Here is a 14,676-nt window from a genome sequence, read left to right as displayed (position 1 = left end):
AGTATGTGCTAGGAACCCTACCAGGCCCTCCCAGTATGAACCAGTGCACCCAGTACCAACTGGGGAGCCTCGCAGGAGGAGCCAGGACCTCCTCTGAGCCCTCCCAGTATGAACCAGTGCCACCCAGTATGAACTACAACCCCCCAGTATGAACTAGGAACCCCCCAGGACCCTCCCAGTACACCCCAGTGCCGCCCAGTATCCCCCACTGCAACCACCGGTAAAGCTGCCAGCACCTATGGGTGTCCCAGTACAGAACAGTAACCCCCAGTATGGACCAATGCCTCCCAGTCCCCTCCCAGTGCCCTCCCAGTACCCCCCAGTGCCCTCCCAGTACCCCCCAGCCCCCTCCCAGTCCCTCCCAGTACCCCCCAGTGCCCTCCCAGTACCCCCCAGCCCCCTCCCAGTCCCCTCGCAGTGCCCCCCAGCCCCCCCGCCCCCTCCCAGTCCCTCCCAGTCCCTCCCAGTCCGTCCCAGTGCTCACTGGTAGCCCACTGGGAAGAGGCGCCCGTCGCACTCCGACAGCTCCGTCAGCGCCCCCAGGCTGTCGATGCGGATGGAGCCTGCGCCCCCCCCCCCGATCAGCACCCGCAGCACCCATGGGTGCTGCCGGCGCCGCCCCCACCCCAAAACACCCCGTGGGGACCCCCAGCACCCCAAAACCCCCATAGGGACCCCAAAAGCACCCATGGGTGCCCCCCAGCACCCCAAAACCCCCATAGGGACACCCGGAGCACCCCCAAAACCCCCACGGAGACCCCAAAACTTCCACGAGGACCCCAAAAGCACCCCAAAACACCCTATGGAGGACCCCAAAAGCACCCATGGGTGCCTCCCAACACCTAGACACCCCCATAGGGACCCCAAAAGCACCCATGGGTGCCCCCCAGCACCCAGACACCCCCATAGAGCCCCCCAAAGCACCCCACGGGCGCCCCTAAACCCCCCCATCCACCCCATAACCCCCTTTGGCTGCCCCCTTCCCCTCGGGACACCCCATGCAGCACCCATGGGTACCCCCCTGCCCCCCCAGCACCCATGGGTGCCCCCCAGCACCTAGACACCCCAATAGAGCCCCCCAAACCACCCCACGGGCGCCCCTAAACCCCCCCATCCGCCCCCATAACCCCCTTTGACTTCTCCCCCTGCCCCCAGGACACCCCCCGCAGCACCCATGGGTGCCCCCCCCTCCCCCCAGCACCCATGGGTGCTCACCGATCATCATGTTGACGGCCTCGGGCTCCAGCCCCCCCAGGAACTTGCGCTTGAAGCTGATCCCTGCGAAGTCGACGTAGACGCGCCGCAGCACCGCGAAGTCCCCGCCCTGCACCAGCTCCTGCGCCCGCAGCACCCATGGGTGCTCCGTGGGTACCCCGATGCACCCCGAACCCTCCCCGCACCTTGAAAACCCTATAAAGTGACCCCATTACGCCCCAAACCCCACCCCAGCACCACAAAACCCACCTCCCAGTGCCCTGACCCCCTCCTGAGCCACCCCAGCACCCTGACCCCCATCAGCACCCATGGGTGCTCATCACCCAACCACCCCCTATTGCACCCCAGCCCCTCCCTGCACCTTTAACCCCTACAAAGCCCCCATTACACCCCAAACCCCACCCCAGCACCCCAAAACCCGCCTCCCAGCACCCTGACCCCCTCCTGAGCACCTCCAGCACCCTGACCCCCTATCAGCACCCATGGGTGCTCATCACCCTCCTCCACCCCAACCTCTCCCTGCACCCTGAACCCCCACACAGAGCCCCAATTGTGCCCCAAACCCCACCCCAGCACCCCAAAACCCGCCTCCCAGCACCCTGACACCCTCCTGAGCACCTCCAGCACCCTGACCCTCTATCAGCACCCATGGGTGCTCATTACCCTCCTCCACCCCAACCCCTGCCTGCACCCTGAACCCCCACATAGAGCCCCAGTTGTGCACCCCAAACCCCACCCCAGCACCCCAAAATCCGCCTCCCAGCACCCTGACACCCTCCTGAGCCACCTCCAGCACCCTGACCCTCTATCAGCACCCATGGGTGCTCATCACCCTCCCTCCACCCCAACCCCTCCCTGCACCCTGCGCCCCCACACTGAGCCCCAGTTACACCCCAGGGCTCCCCTCGGCACCCCAAAAGCCACCTCCGGACCCCCTTCACGTCCCCCCCCCCCCACACCCCCCCACCCCCCAGCACCCATGGGTGCTGACCGTGCCGTCGAGCAGCGCCGTGTGCCGCTGGCAGAAGACCTTCTTGTCGCGCTGGAAGGCGGCGCGGCGCTGGCGGGCGCACATGAAGTGGTAGTTGGCCAGGCAGGCGGCCAGGCAGCACCCGACGGTGGCCCCGGGGCGCCGGCAGTGCTCGCAGCGCTGGGGGCACCCGTCAGCACCGCGGCGGCACCCGTGGGTGCTCCCCCGCTGGCCCTTGGGGGACGGGGATCGCCGCCCAGGGGTGCCTCGGGGATTGGGGGAAGGGAGGAGATGGCGGGGGGATGGGGGAAGGGGTGCACGTGGGGGTGTGGGGCACCCATAGGTGGTGAAGGGCACCCATGGGTGCTGGTGGGAGGGTGACTGAAGGTAGAGCTGAAAGGGTGCCCCTAAATGGTGTTGGGTGGCCCGAAAGGGTGCTGGGTGCCCCAAATTGGTGCTGGTTGCCCCCAAAATGGTGCACAGGGCAATGGGGTTGCGTATGGGTGAGGGGTGCGCCCATGGGTGGGTGAGGGGCGCCCATGGGTGCCTCTGCGCCCTGAATCTGCATGCAGGTACCAGCAGCTACTTGTGCAGCTCAGCACCCATAGGTGGCACCCAGTGGTAGCCCCCAGCACCCACAAGTGGTCTCAGCACCCAAAACAGACCCCAGCACCCATAGGTGACACCCAGAGATAGACCCCAGCACCCGTAGATAGCTCTCAGCATCCCCAGGTGTCCCCAGCACCCCTAGGTGCCACCCAGCATCCATAGATGCCCCCAGCACCCATAGGTACCCGCAGCACCCATAGGTGCCCGCAGCACCCATAGGTGCCCCCCACCACCCTTAGCACCCATAATAGCCCCCAGCACCCATAGGTGCCCCCAGCACCCATAGGTGCCCCCCACCACCCCCACCACCCATAGGTGCCCCCCACCACCCTCAGCACCCATAATAGGCCCCAGCACCCACAGGTGCCCCCCACCACCCATAGGTGCCCCCACCACCCCCAGCACCCATAGGTGCCCTCCAACACCCATAGATGCCCCCCCCACCCCTAGTACCCATAGGTGCCCCCCACCACCCATAGGTGCCCCCCAACACCCTCAGCACCCATGGGTGCCCCCCAACACCCGCAGGTGCCCCCAGCACCCCTAACAGCCCCCAGCACCCCCAGCTCCCCCCCCACCCCCCTCCCCATCACCCCCTCCCTCCACTCCCCCTCCCCCCAGCTCCCCCCATTCCCTCCCCCCCACCCCCCCAGCACCCATGGGTGCTGACCATCTGGCGGCCGCGGGCGACGGCGGCGTGGACGTTGCGCAGGGAACCGTCGCTCTCCTCGAACACCTCGGCCGACCACACGGCGCAGTTGACGTGGGTCCACTCGTTCTGCCCGATGTACAGCAGGCGCCCGGCCTCCTGCGGCACCCATGGGTGGGGGTCGGGGTGGGGGGGGGGTGCCCCGCCCACCCGCACCCGGTCCGGGGGTGGTCGCCCGAGTGGGGGTAGCGGGGGGATTTCAGGTGGGGGGGGGGGGGGAACGGGGGGCACCCAAGGGACCCAAGTGGCACCCAAGGGACCCAAGTGGCACCCAAGGGACCCAAGTGGCACCCAAGGGACCCGAGGGGCACCCATGGGACCCAGGAATGAAGGTGGCACCCAAAGGGACTCTAGTGGCACCCAAGGGACCCAGGTGGCACCCAAAGGGACCCAAGTGGCACCCGAGTACCCAAGGGGCACCCACCGGACCCAAGCAGCACCCGAGGGACCCAAGAAAGGAAGTGACACCTGAGGGGACCCAAGGGACACCCAAGAACCCAGGTGGCACCCAAAGGACCCAGGAATGAAGGTGGCACCCAAGGGACCCAAATGGCACCCAAGGATCCAAGTGGCACCCAAGGGACCCAAGTGGCACCCAAGGGACCCCAGGCATGAAGGTGTCACCCAATGGGACACAAATGGCACCCAAAAACCCAAGGGGCACCCAAGGGATCCCAGGCATGAAGGTGCCACCCAATGGGACACAAATGGCACCCAAAAACTCAAGAGGCACCCAAGGGACCCAAGAAAGGAAGTGACACCCAAATGGCACCCAAGGGAACCCAAGCAGCACCCAAGGGACCCCAGGCACGAAGGTGGCACCCAATGGGACCTAAGTGGCACCCAAGGGACCCAAGTGGCACCCAAGGGCCCCAGACACGAAGGTGACACCCAAGGGGACCCAAATGGCACACGAGGGGACCCAAGCGGCACCCAAGGGACCCCAGACATGAAGGTGACACCCAAGGGACCCAAGTGGCACCCAAGTACTCAGGTGGCACCCAGGGGACCCAAGGGGCACTCAAGGGACCCAGGTTGCACCCAAGGGCCCTGGCCATGAAGGTGACAACCAATGGGACCCAAGGGACACCCAAGAACCCAATGGGCACCCAAGGGACCCCAACGGCACCCAAGGGCCCGAGACCTGAAGGTGACACCCAATGGGACCCAAGTGGCACCGAAGGACCCAAGGAGAACCCAAAGGTCCCAGACCCAAAGCTGACCCCTGAGGGCACCCAGGCGACACCCAGGTGGCACCCAAAGGACCCAGGAATGAAGGCGGCACCCAAGGGAACCCAAACGGCACCCAAAGGACCCAAATGGCACCCAAGGGACCCAAGGGGCACCCAAGAACCCAAGTGGCACCCAAGGGACCCCAGACAAGAAAGTGACACCCAAGGGGACCCAAGTGACACCCGAGGACCCAAGGGGCACCCAAGGGACCCCAGACAAGAGAAAGTGACATCCAAGGGGACCCAAGTGGCACCCAAGGGGCACCCAAGGGACCCCAGCAGCACCCAAGGGCCCCCAGGTGACACCCAAAGACTCAAGGGGCACCCAAGGGACCCCAGCAGCACCCAAGGGACCCCAGGTGACACCCAAAGACCCAAGGGGCACCCAAGGGACCCCAGCGACACCCAAGGGCCCCAGACAGGAAGGTGACACCGAAGGGCACCCAGGCGACACCCAAGCACCCCGGCGGCACCCAAGGGCCCCAGACCCAAAGCCGCCCCCGAGGGCCCCCAGGTGACCCCCCCCCCCCCCCCCAGCACCCAAGGGTGCCCCCACCGGGCGCCCTCACCTCGGAGGGGGCGTCCCCGCACTGCAGGCACAGGGCACACTGCCGCTTGTCCTCCGCGCCCCCCCCGCCTCCTTCGGCACCGCCGCCTCCGCCCCCCCTGGGTGGGGGGGACAGGGAGCGCTGAGGGTGGGGCACCCCGAGACCGACCCCCCCCCCCCCGAAAAATCCAACCCCCCCCAAAAAAAAGGGGGGAAAAACCTCAAAATTGGGTGCCCCCGCCCTAAAAGGGGCCCCCATTAAAAAGGGACCCCCCAAGCCATAAAGGGACCCCCCAAAATAAAAAAGGGCCCCCCCATTAAAAGGGGCCCCCCCAAATAAAATGAGACCCCCCCATAAATAAAAAGGGACCCCCCAAAATAAAAAGGGACCCCCCAAAGCCGTAAGGGACCCCCAAAATAAAGGGACCCCCCCCCATTTAATGGGGACCCCCCCCCCGCATTTAACGGGACCCCCCCCCCCCGTTTAACGCCCCCCCCTTTAAAATAATGCCCCCCCCCCATCTCACCGGGGGGCCGGGGGGTCCTGGCGCCACTGCGCGTACGTGTGGTCGGCCGAGGGGGCAGCACCGCGTGGGGCAGGAGCCCGCTGGGGGGGCAAATATGGGGGGGGGGGGCAAGTTGGTGACCCCCCCCAAACTTACACCCCCCCCAGCCCCCAGCCCCAAATAACCCTCCCTGGATACCAAATGCCCCCCCAGACCCCCCCCAAAATACCCCCCCGACCCCAAATACCCCTGCCCCCCCCCAGTACCCTCCAGGACCCCCCAGATGTCCCCCCCAACCCCAAATACCCCCCCCAGGACACCCCAAATACCCCCCCCCAAGACCCCCCAATTGCCCCCAGGACCCCAAATCCCCCCAGGACCCCCCAAAACCCTGCCCAGATCCCAAATACCCCCCAGGACCCCCCAATTCCCCCCCCTAGACCCCCAAATACCCCCCAAGGACCCCCCAAATACCCCCCCGACCCTAAATATCCCCCCGGACCCCAAATACGCCCCCAGACCCCCCCCAAATACCCCCCGCACCCCAAATACCCCCCAGGCCCCCCCCCAGATTTCCCCCAGGACCCCAAATACCCCCCAAGACCCCAAATACCCCCCCAGACCCCAAATGCCCCCCCCCCGGACCCCAAATACCCCCCAAGACCCCAAATACCCCCCAGACCCCAAATGCCCCCCCCGGACCCCAAATCCCCCCCCCCACTGACTTTGGGACCCCCCGGCCCCGGGGGGCCGCCAGCGCTTGGGGTCGCGGACGTCGAACCAGGGGAAGGCGTCGAGCATCAGCTGGGGGGGGCAAGGGGGCACCCATGGGTGCTGCTGTCACCCCACCCCCATGGGTGCCCCCACCCCATCCCCATGAGACCCCCCCCCCACCTCCCTGTGGGTGCCCCCCCTTAAATAGCGGGTGCCCAGCCCAAATGGGTGCCCCCCCCCAAAATGGGTGCCCCCCCAAAATGGGTGCCCCCCCACCCATGGGTGCCCCCAAAATTGGGTGGCCCCCCTAAAATTGGGTGCCCATCCCAAAAAATGGGCGCCACCCCCCCCCAGAATGGGTCCCCCCCCCAATTGGGTGCCCCCCCCATGCACCCCTACCCCCTTACGCCCCTCCTGCCCCCCATGGGTACCCCCCACCCACCCAAAGGTGCCCCCCCACCCAAGGGTGCCCCCCGCCCCCGCCCCTTACCTGGATGAAGAGCTCCCGGGCACCGTCGGCCGCGGGGCACCCCCGGCCCCCCCCGCAGCAGCACCCCCACCACGTCCTCGCTGAAGCCCTGCTGCAAGGGCACCCATGGGACCCCCGCCCCAGCACCCATGGGTGCCCCCCCCCCCGGGCACCCATAACCCCTCCCCGGCACCCATAACCCCCCAAAATGCCCCCCCGGACCCCTAAATCCCCCCCCCCAAGACCCCCAAAATTTGAGGGGGGAGGATTTGGGGACCCCCACCCCCACGTTGGAACCTGAAGCCCACCCATGGGTGCCCCAGCACCCTTGGGACCCCCACCCATGTGGGACCCCCCCATGTGGGACCCCCCTTATGGGACCCCCCCAAAATGCCCTCCCCCCATAGTGCCCCCCTAATATGCCCCCCCAATATAGCCCGCCCCCCACCCATGGGACCCCCAACCGCCCCCCAACACCCATGGGTGCCCCCCACCCATGGGTGGCCCCCCCAACACCCCCCCCCCCCCAATTACCCCCATGGCTGCCCCCAATCCCCTTCCCCCCTCCCCGCACCCCCCAGGTGCCCCCCCACCGGGTGCCCCCACCCATGGGTGCCCCCCACCCATGGGTGCCCCCCTCACCACGGAGCTGTAGTGCCCCCCTCCAGCAGGGCCTTGACGGCGCCGAGGTCGCAGGGGCCCGGGTGCAGCTTGGCCCCCCGGGGGCGCACTGGGGGGGGGGCGGGGTCAGCACCCCAAAAGGGCCCCCGTGGCCCCCCCGATTGGGTCCCACCCTGAGACCCCCGAAGAGCCCCCAAATGCCCCCCCCAGACCCCAAATACCCCCCCGAGAGCCCCCCAAGGCCCCCGAATCCCCATAAATCCCCCCAAAATCCCACACCCCATTAACCCCCCATAACCCCCCAACCCCCCCCATAACCCCCCAACCCCATTACCCCCACAAACCCCATAACCCCCCAAACCCCATAACCCCCCCATAACCCCCCAAACCCCATTAAAACCCCCAACCCCCCCAAACCCATAACCCCCCAATCCCCCGAAACCTCCCAAACCCCCAAATCCCCCCAAACCCCATAACCCCCCCACTGCCCCAAATCCCCCATAAGCCCCCAAAGCCCCCGAACCCCATAACCCCCCAACCCCCCCCAACCCCCCAACCCCATAACCCCCCATAACCCCCCCACTCCCCCAAACCCCCCAAACCCCATAACCCCCTTGACCCCATAAAACCCCCATAACCCCCCACTCCCCCAAACCCCCCCAAACCCCCAAACCCCCCCAAACCCCATAACCCCCCCAGGCCCCATAAAAACCCCCAAACCCCTCAAACCCCCCTGAACCCCTAACCCCCCAAACCCCCCATTACCTCCCCAAACCCCCCCCCAAACCCCCCCAAAGCCCCCAAACCGCATAACCCCCGAACTCCCCCAAACCCCATTAACCTCCCCAAACCCCATAATCCCCCAAACCCCCCAATCCCATAACCCCCCCCAAACCGCATAAAACCCCCCCAACCCCATAACCCCCCACCCCCCAAACCCCCCATAACCTCCCCACTCCCCCAAACCCCATTAAATCCCCCATAACCCCAAAACCCCCTGAACCCCCCCCCAAACCCCAAATCCCCAACCCCATAATGCCCCCCAAACCCCATTAACGCCCCCCAACCCCATAACCCCCCCAACCCCCATTGCCCCCCATAACCCCCCCGACCCCATAACCCCCCCCACCCCCAAACCCCCCACCTCCCCAAACCCCCATAACCCCCCCAACCCCCCCCCCCATAACCCCATAACCCCCATTACCCCCCCCCCCCCACCCCATAACCCCCCCCACCCCCCAAACCCCATAACCCCCCCAACCCCACCCCAAACCCCCCACATAACCCTCCAAACCCCATAACCCCCATAACCCCCCCCAACCCCAAACCCCCCGACCCCATAACCCCCCCCCACCCCATAACCCCCCGACCCCATTACCCCCCCCACCCCATAACCCCCCCAAACCCCCTGACCCCGTACCCCCCCCCCCGACCCCATAACCCCCCCAAACCCCCCGACCCCAAACCCCCCCCGACCCCAAACCCCCCAAACCCCATAACCCCCCTAACCCCCCGACCCCAAAACCCCCCCGACCCCCAACCCCCCGACCCCATAGCCCCCCCCGTTACCTGGGCGCACCGCAGCAGCCCGGGCGCGGGGGGGCCGCGGAGCAGCGCCCCCAGGACGGCGCCCAGGGCCCCGCGCAGCGCCCGCAGCAGCGCCGCCCGCCAGGCGCCCCCGGGGCACCCCCCGCACGTGTAGCCCTCGCCCGGCGCCGCCCGCGCCAGCAGCTCCCAGCCCTCCTCTGCGGGGGGGGGCGGGGGGGGTTAGGGGAGGGGGGGGGGGCACCCTTGGGTGCTCCGCGAGCGCCCGGGGTGCACCCGCTGGGGGGGGACACACGCACGGCACAGGGGGGCGGTGAAAGGGTCGCCAGGGCGCCCCGCGCCCAGGCAGGGGTGTCCCCGGGTGCCCCACGCCCACCTATGGGTGCCCCATTGGACCCCAGGGTGGCCCACGCACACCTATGGGTGCCCCACGCCCACCTATGGGTGCCCAATAAAACCCAGGGTGCCCCAAGCCCACCCATGGGTGCCCCCAGGGTGCCCCACGCCCACCCATGGGTGCCCCACGCCCACCTATGGGTACCCATTGAACCCCAGGGTGCCCAACACCCACCTAGGGGTGCCCCCAAGGAGCCCCATCACCACCCATGCGTGCCCCAATGAACCCCAGGGTGCCCCACACCCACCTATGGGTGCCCCCAGGGTGCCCCACGCCCACCCATGGGTGCCCCACACCCACCTATGGGTGCCCAATAAAAACCCAGGGTGCCCCACACCCACCCATGGGTGCCCCCAAGGAGCCCCATGCCCACCCATGGGTGCCCCACTGAACCCCAGGGTGCCCCATCCCCACCCATGGGTGCCCCCAGGGTGCCCCGTCCCCACCCATGGGTGCCCCACGCCCACCTATGGGTACCCATTGAACCCCAGGGTGCCCAACACCCACCTAGGGGTGCCCCCAAGGAGCCCCATCACCACCCATGCGTGCCCCAATGAACCCCAGGGTGCCCCACACCCACCTATGGGTGCCCCCAGGGTGCCCCACGCCCACCCATGGGTGCCCCACACCCACCTATGGGTGCCCAATAAAAACCCAGGGTGCCCCACACCCACCCATGGGTGCCCCCAAGGAGCCCCATGCCCACCCATGGGTGCCCCACTGAACCCCAGGGTGCCCCATCCCCACCCATGGGCGCCCCCAGGGTGCCCCACGCCCACCCATGGGTGCCCCATGCCCACCTATGGGTACCCATTGAACCCCAGGGTGCCCAACACCCACCTAGGGGTGCCCCCAAGGAGCCCCATCACCACCCATGGGTGCCCCAATGAACCCCAGGGTGCCCCACACCCACCTATGGGTGCTCCCAGGGTGCCCCATCACCACCCATGGGTGCCCAACACCACACCTACGGGTGCCCCATGGAACCCCAGAGTGCCCCACACCCACCCATGGGTGCCCCACACCCACCTATGGGTGCCCCATAGAACCCCAGGGTGCCCCACACCCACCCAGGGCTGCCCCCAAGGTGCCCCGCACCCACCTATGGGTGCCCCCAAGGTGCCCCCACACCCAGCTATGGGTGCCCCATTGAACCCCAGGGTGCCCCACGCTCACCTATGGGTGCCCAATAAAAGCCCAGGGTGCCCCAAACCGACCCATGGGTGCCCCCAAGGAGCCCCATCACCACCTATGGGTGCCCAATAAAAGCCCAGGGTGCCCCACACCCACCCATGGGTGCCCCCAGGGTGCCCCATCCCCACCCAACAGTGCCCCATTGAACCCCAGGGTGCCCCAAACCCACCTATGGGTGCCCCATAAAAGCCCAGGGTGCCTTAAGCCCACCTATGGGTGCCCCCAAGGTGCCCCATACCCACCTATGGGTGCTCCCAGGGTGCCCTGCGCACACCCAGGGGTGCCCCATTGAACCCCAGGGTGCCCAAAACCCACCCATGGGTGCCCCCAGGGTGCCCCACACCCACCCATGGGTGCCCCCAAGGTGCCCCATCCCCACCCAGGGGTGCCCCATAGAACCCCAGGGTGCCCTACGCCCCACCCATGGGTGCCCCCAGGCTGCCCCGCGCCCACCTATGGGTGCCCAATAAAAGCTCAAGGTGCCCACACCCACCCATGGGTGCCCCCAAGGAGCCCCATCACCACCTATGGGTGCCCAATAAAAGCCCAGGGTGCTCCACACCCACCCATGGGTGCCCCCAAGGTCACCCACACCCACCTATAGGTGCCCCATTGAAACCCAGGGTGCCCCAAACCCACCTATGGGTGCCCCCAGGGTGCCCCGTCCCCACCCAACAGTGCCCCATTGAACCCCAGGGTGCCCCAAACCCACCCATGGGTGCCCCATTGAACCCCAGGGTGCCCCACACCCACCCATGGGTGCCCCCAAGGTGTCCCCATCCCCACCCAGGGGTGCCCCATAGAACCCCAGGGTGCCCTACGCCCACCCATGGGTGCCCCCAGGCTGCCCTGCGCCCACCTATGGGTGCCCAATAAAAGCTCAAGGTGCCCACACCCACCCATGGGTGCCCCCAGGGTGCCCCGTGCCCACCTATGGGTGCCCCCAAGGAGCCCCATCACCACCTATGGGTCCCCCATTGAACCCCAGGGTGCCCCAAACCCACCCATGGATGCCCCCAGGGTGCCCCGTGCCCACCTATGGGTGCCCCATAGAACCGCAGGGTGCCCCAAACCCACCCAGGGGTGCCCAATAAAAGCCCAGGGTGCCCCATGCCCACCCCCGGGTGCCCCACGCCCACCCATGGGTGCCCCAAGTTCCCCTAACCCACCCAGGAAGCCCCCAGCCCACCCATAGGTGCCCGACCCCCCCCCCTGCCAAAACCCCCCAATAACCCCCTCCAACCCCCCATAACCCCCCCCGCCCACCCAGGGGTGCCCCCTCGCCCACCCCCCGGGTGCCCCCCGCCCACCCATGGGTGCCCACTCACCGGCCAGGCGCTCGCAGCCGGCGTGGACGCGGCGCTGGCAGCGCTGGCAGCGCAGGAGGCGCTCGGCGCCCCCTCCTCGTAGCAGCGGGCGCACAGCGGGCAGAAGCTGCCTGCGGGGGGGGGCACCCAAGGGTGCTCAGCAGGGGGAGGGGGCGCGCTCACATCCCTCCCCCCACCCCACCGGGCCCAAAACCTGCGGACGTCAGCACCCCGTGACGCCCCCAGAGCCCATTAAGTGCCCCAGCACCCATAGGCCCCCCCCAGCACCCACAGACCCCCCCAGCACCCATAGCCCCCCAGCACCCATAGCCCCCCCCAGCACCCATAGCCCCCCTCAGCACCCACAGACCCCCCCAGCACCCATAGGCCCCCCCAGCACCCATAGCCCCTCCCCAGCACCCATAGGCCCCCCAGCACCCACAGACCCCCCCAGCACCCATAGCCCCCCCTCAGCACCCACAGACCCCCCCAGCACCCATAGGCCCCCCCAGCACCCACAGACCCCCCCAGCACCCATAGCCCCTCCCCAGCACCCATAGCCCCCATCAGCACCCACAGACCCCCCAGCACCCATAGGCCCCCCCAGCACCCATAGCCCCCCCAGCACCACTGCCCCATTACCCCCCCAGCACCACTGCCCCATCCCCCCACACCCCCCATCCCCCATCCCCCCTCACACCCATAGGTGCCCCCCCCCCCTCGCACCCATAGGTGCTCCCCCCCCCCCAGCACCCATAGGTGCCCCCCCCTCACCGCTCTGCCGCAGCCGGGCGCAGGGGGCACAGCCCGTCCTCGGGGTCCCACTCGGGCTCCTCCCCCCGCCCGGGGGGGCCCCGCAGCTGCGGCACCGCGCGCACCCCCAGCACAGCTTTGGGGGGGGGGAAGGGTCAGCACCCAAAGGTGCCCCCGACAGCACCCATGGGTGCCACCGTGATGGGGGGGGCACCCAAAAGGGGCGGCACACAAATGGGGGGGAGAAAATGGGGGTCCCATCACCCCATAACCCCCCCCCAATGGCTGCCCCCCCATGGGTGCCGCACCCACCCAAGGGTGCCCCCCACCCCATGGGTGCTCCCCCCAAACACCCCTTTAAATCCCCCCCCATACCCCTCAAAGCCCCCCCCACACCCCCAAAGAACTCCCCCCTCGCCCCCCCACAGGGTGCCAACCCCCACCCGTGGGTGCCACCCCCACCCGTGGGTGCCCCCCCCATAGATGCCTCCCCCACCCACAGATGCCCCCACCCATGGGTGCCCCCCCCCACCCTCCCATTCCCCTCAGTGCCCCCCCACACCCCCTTCCCCCCCCCCAAGGTACCCCCCTCCCCACAGATGCCCCCCCCCACCGCCACCCATGGGTGCTGCCCCCCCCACCTTTGGGTGCCCCCACCCATGGGTGCCCCCCAACCCCCCCCAATTCCCCTCAGTGCCCCCCCACACCCCCCTTCACCCCCCAAGGTACCCCCCTCCCCCCAGCTGCCCCCCCACTGCCACCCATGGGTTCCGCTGCCCCCACCCCAACACCCTTGGGTGCCCCCCACCCATGGGTGCCCCAACCCCCCATTCCCCTCAGTGCCCCCCCCTCCTTCCCCCCCCCCCCAGCTGCCCCCCTCCCCCACAGATGCCCCCCACCGCCACCCATGGGTTCTGCACCCCCCCCCCTTTGGGTGCCCCACCCATGGGTGCTCACCCAGGACCCGCGGCGCCGGGGCCGCGGGGGGGCGCTGGGCCCCAGGCAGGCCGGGTGGAAGCAGCGGCGGCAGCGCGAGCACTCCAGGAGGGGCTGGGGGGGGGGCAATGACACCCAAGGGTGCTCGGGGACACCGCGGGGTCCCCATGCCCCCCCCCCCCGGCCCCGTTACCCCATCGACAGCCGCCCCAAAAGCCCCATCCCCATGCGCCCCGACCCCATAACCCCCCCCAAAACCCTATAACCCGTCCCCAAAGCCCCAAAACCCTACAAACCCCCCAAACCCTATAACCCCCCCAAAACCCTATAACCCCCCAAACCCTACAAACCCCCAAAACCCTATAACCCCCCAAACCCTACAAATCCCATAAACCCCATAAACCTTTTTCACCCTCCTGTTCCACCCCCAGACCCCACAGCCCCCCAGTACCCCATTCCCCTGCTCCCTCCCCCACTCCCCCATTAAATCCCAGTACCCCCCGTCCCCCCCGTAACCCCCCCAACCCCTACAAACCCCCCATAAACCCCGCAACCTTGGAGGCGCGCCCCCGCAGACCCCGCAGGCCTTGCAGCGCCGGCAGCACCTTACCCCAGCTGGCCCCCCCCACGCCGCCAGGCAGAAGGCGTGGAAGGGCTGGCAGCACACCTGGCACAGCACCAGCTGTATAGGGGATGTATAGGGTCAGTATGGGGTCTATAGGGTCCTTACGGGGTCTATAGGGTCATTACGGGGTCTATAGGGTCATTATAGGGTCATTATAGAATTTATAGGGTCGTTATAGGATTTATAGGGTCAGGGGCTGGCAGCACGCACTGGCACAGCACCAGCTATAGGGGACGGATAGGGTCAGTATGGGGTCTATAGGGTCCTTACGGGGTCTATACAGTCCTTATAGGGTCATTATAGGGTCGTTATAGGATTTATAGGGTC

At 68.1% G+C, this 14,676-nt stretch overlaps 2 long non-coding RNA genes across 2 annotated transcripts; both read right to left on the bottom strand.

The window, feature by feature from the left end:
* Positions 1–6,509: 6,509 nt before the first annotated feature.
* Positions 6,510–7,700, bottom strand: LOC136788439 (uncharacterized). Its single transcript, XR_010827231.1, has 3 exons — positions 7,614–7,700; positions 6,993–7,083; positions 6,510–6,592 (listed from the first exon to the last, which is right to left on the bottom strand). It is a non-coding gene; the product is annotated as an uncharacterized lncRNA (long non-coding RNA).
* A 1,467-nt stretch (positions 7,701–9,167) lies between these two features.
* LOC136788438 (uncharacterized) lies at positions 9,168–14,302 on the bottom strand. Its single transcript, XR_010827230.1, has 5 exons — positions 14,279–14,302; positions 13,746–13,838; positions 12,810–12,924; positions 12,057–12,166; positions 9,168–9,337 (listed from the first exon to the last, which is right to left on the bottom strand). It is a non-coding gene; the product is annotated as an uncharacterized lncRNA (long non-coding RNA).
* Between the last annotated feature and the right edge of the window lie 374 nt (positions 14,303–14,676).

Source organism: Anser cygnoides, chromosome 37 (genome assembly GCF_040182565.1).
Source record: "Anser cygnoides isolate HZ-2024a breed goose chromosome 37, Taihu_goose_T2T_genome, whole genome shotgun sequence".
NCBI classification, from domain to species: Eukaryota; Metazoa; Chordata; class Aves; order Anseriformes; family Anatidae; genus Anser; species Anser cygnoides.
Note: the sequence above shows the minus strand (reverse complement) of the source record. Positions and strands in the feature narration are given on the sequence as shown.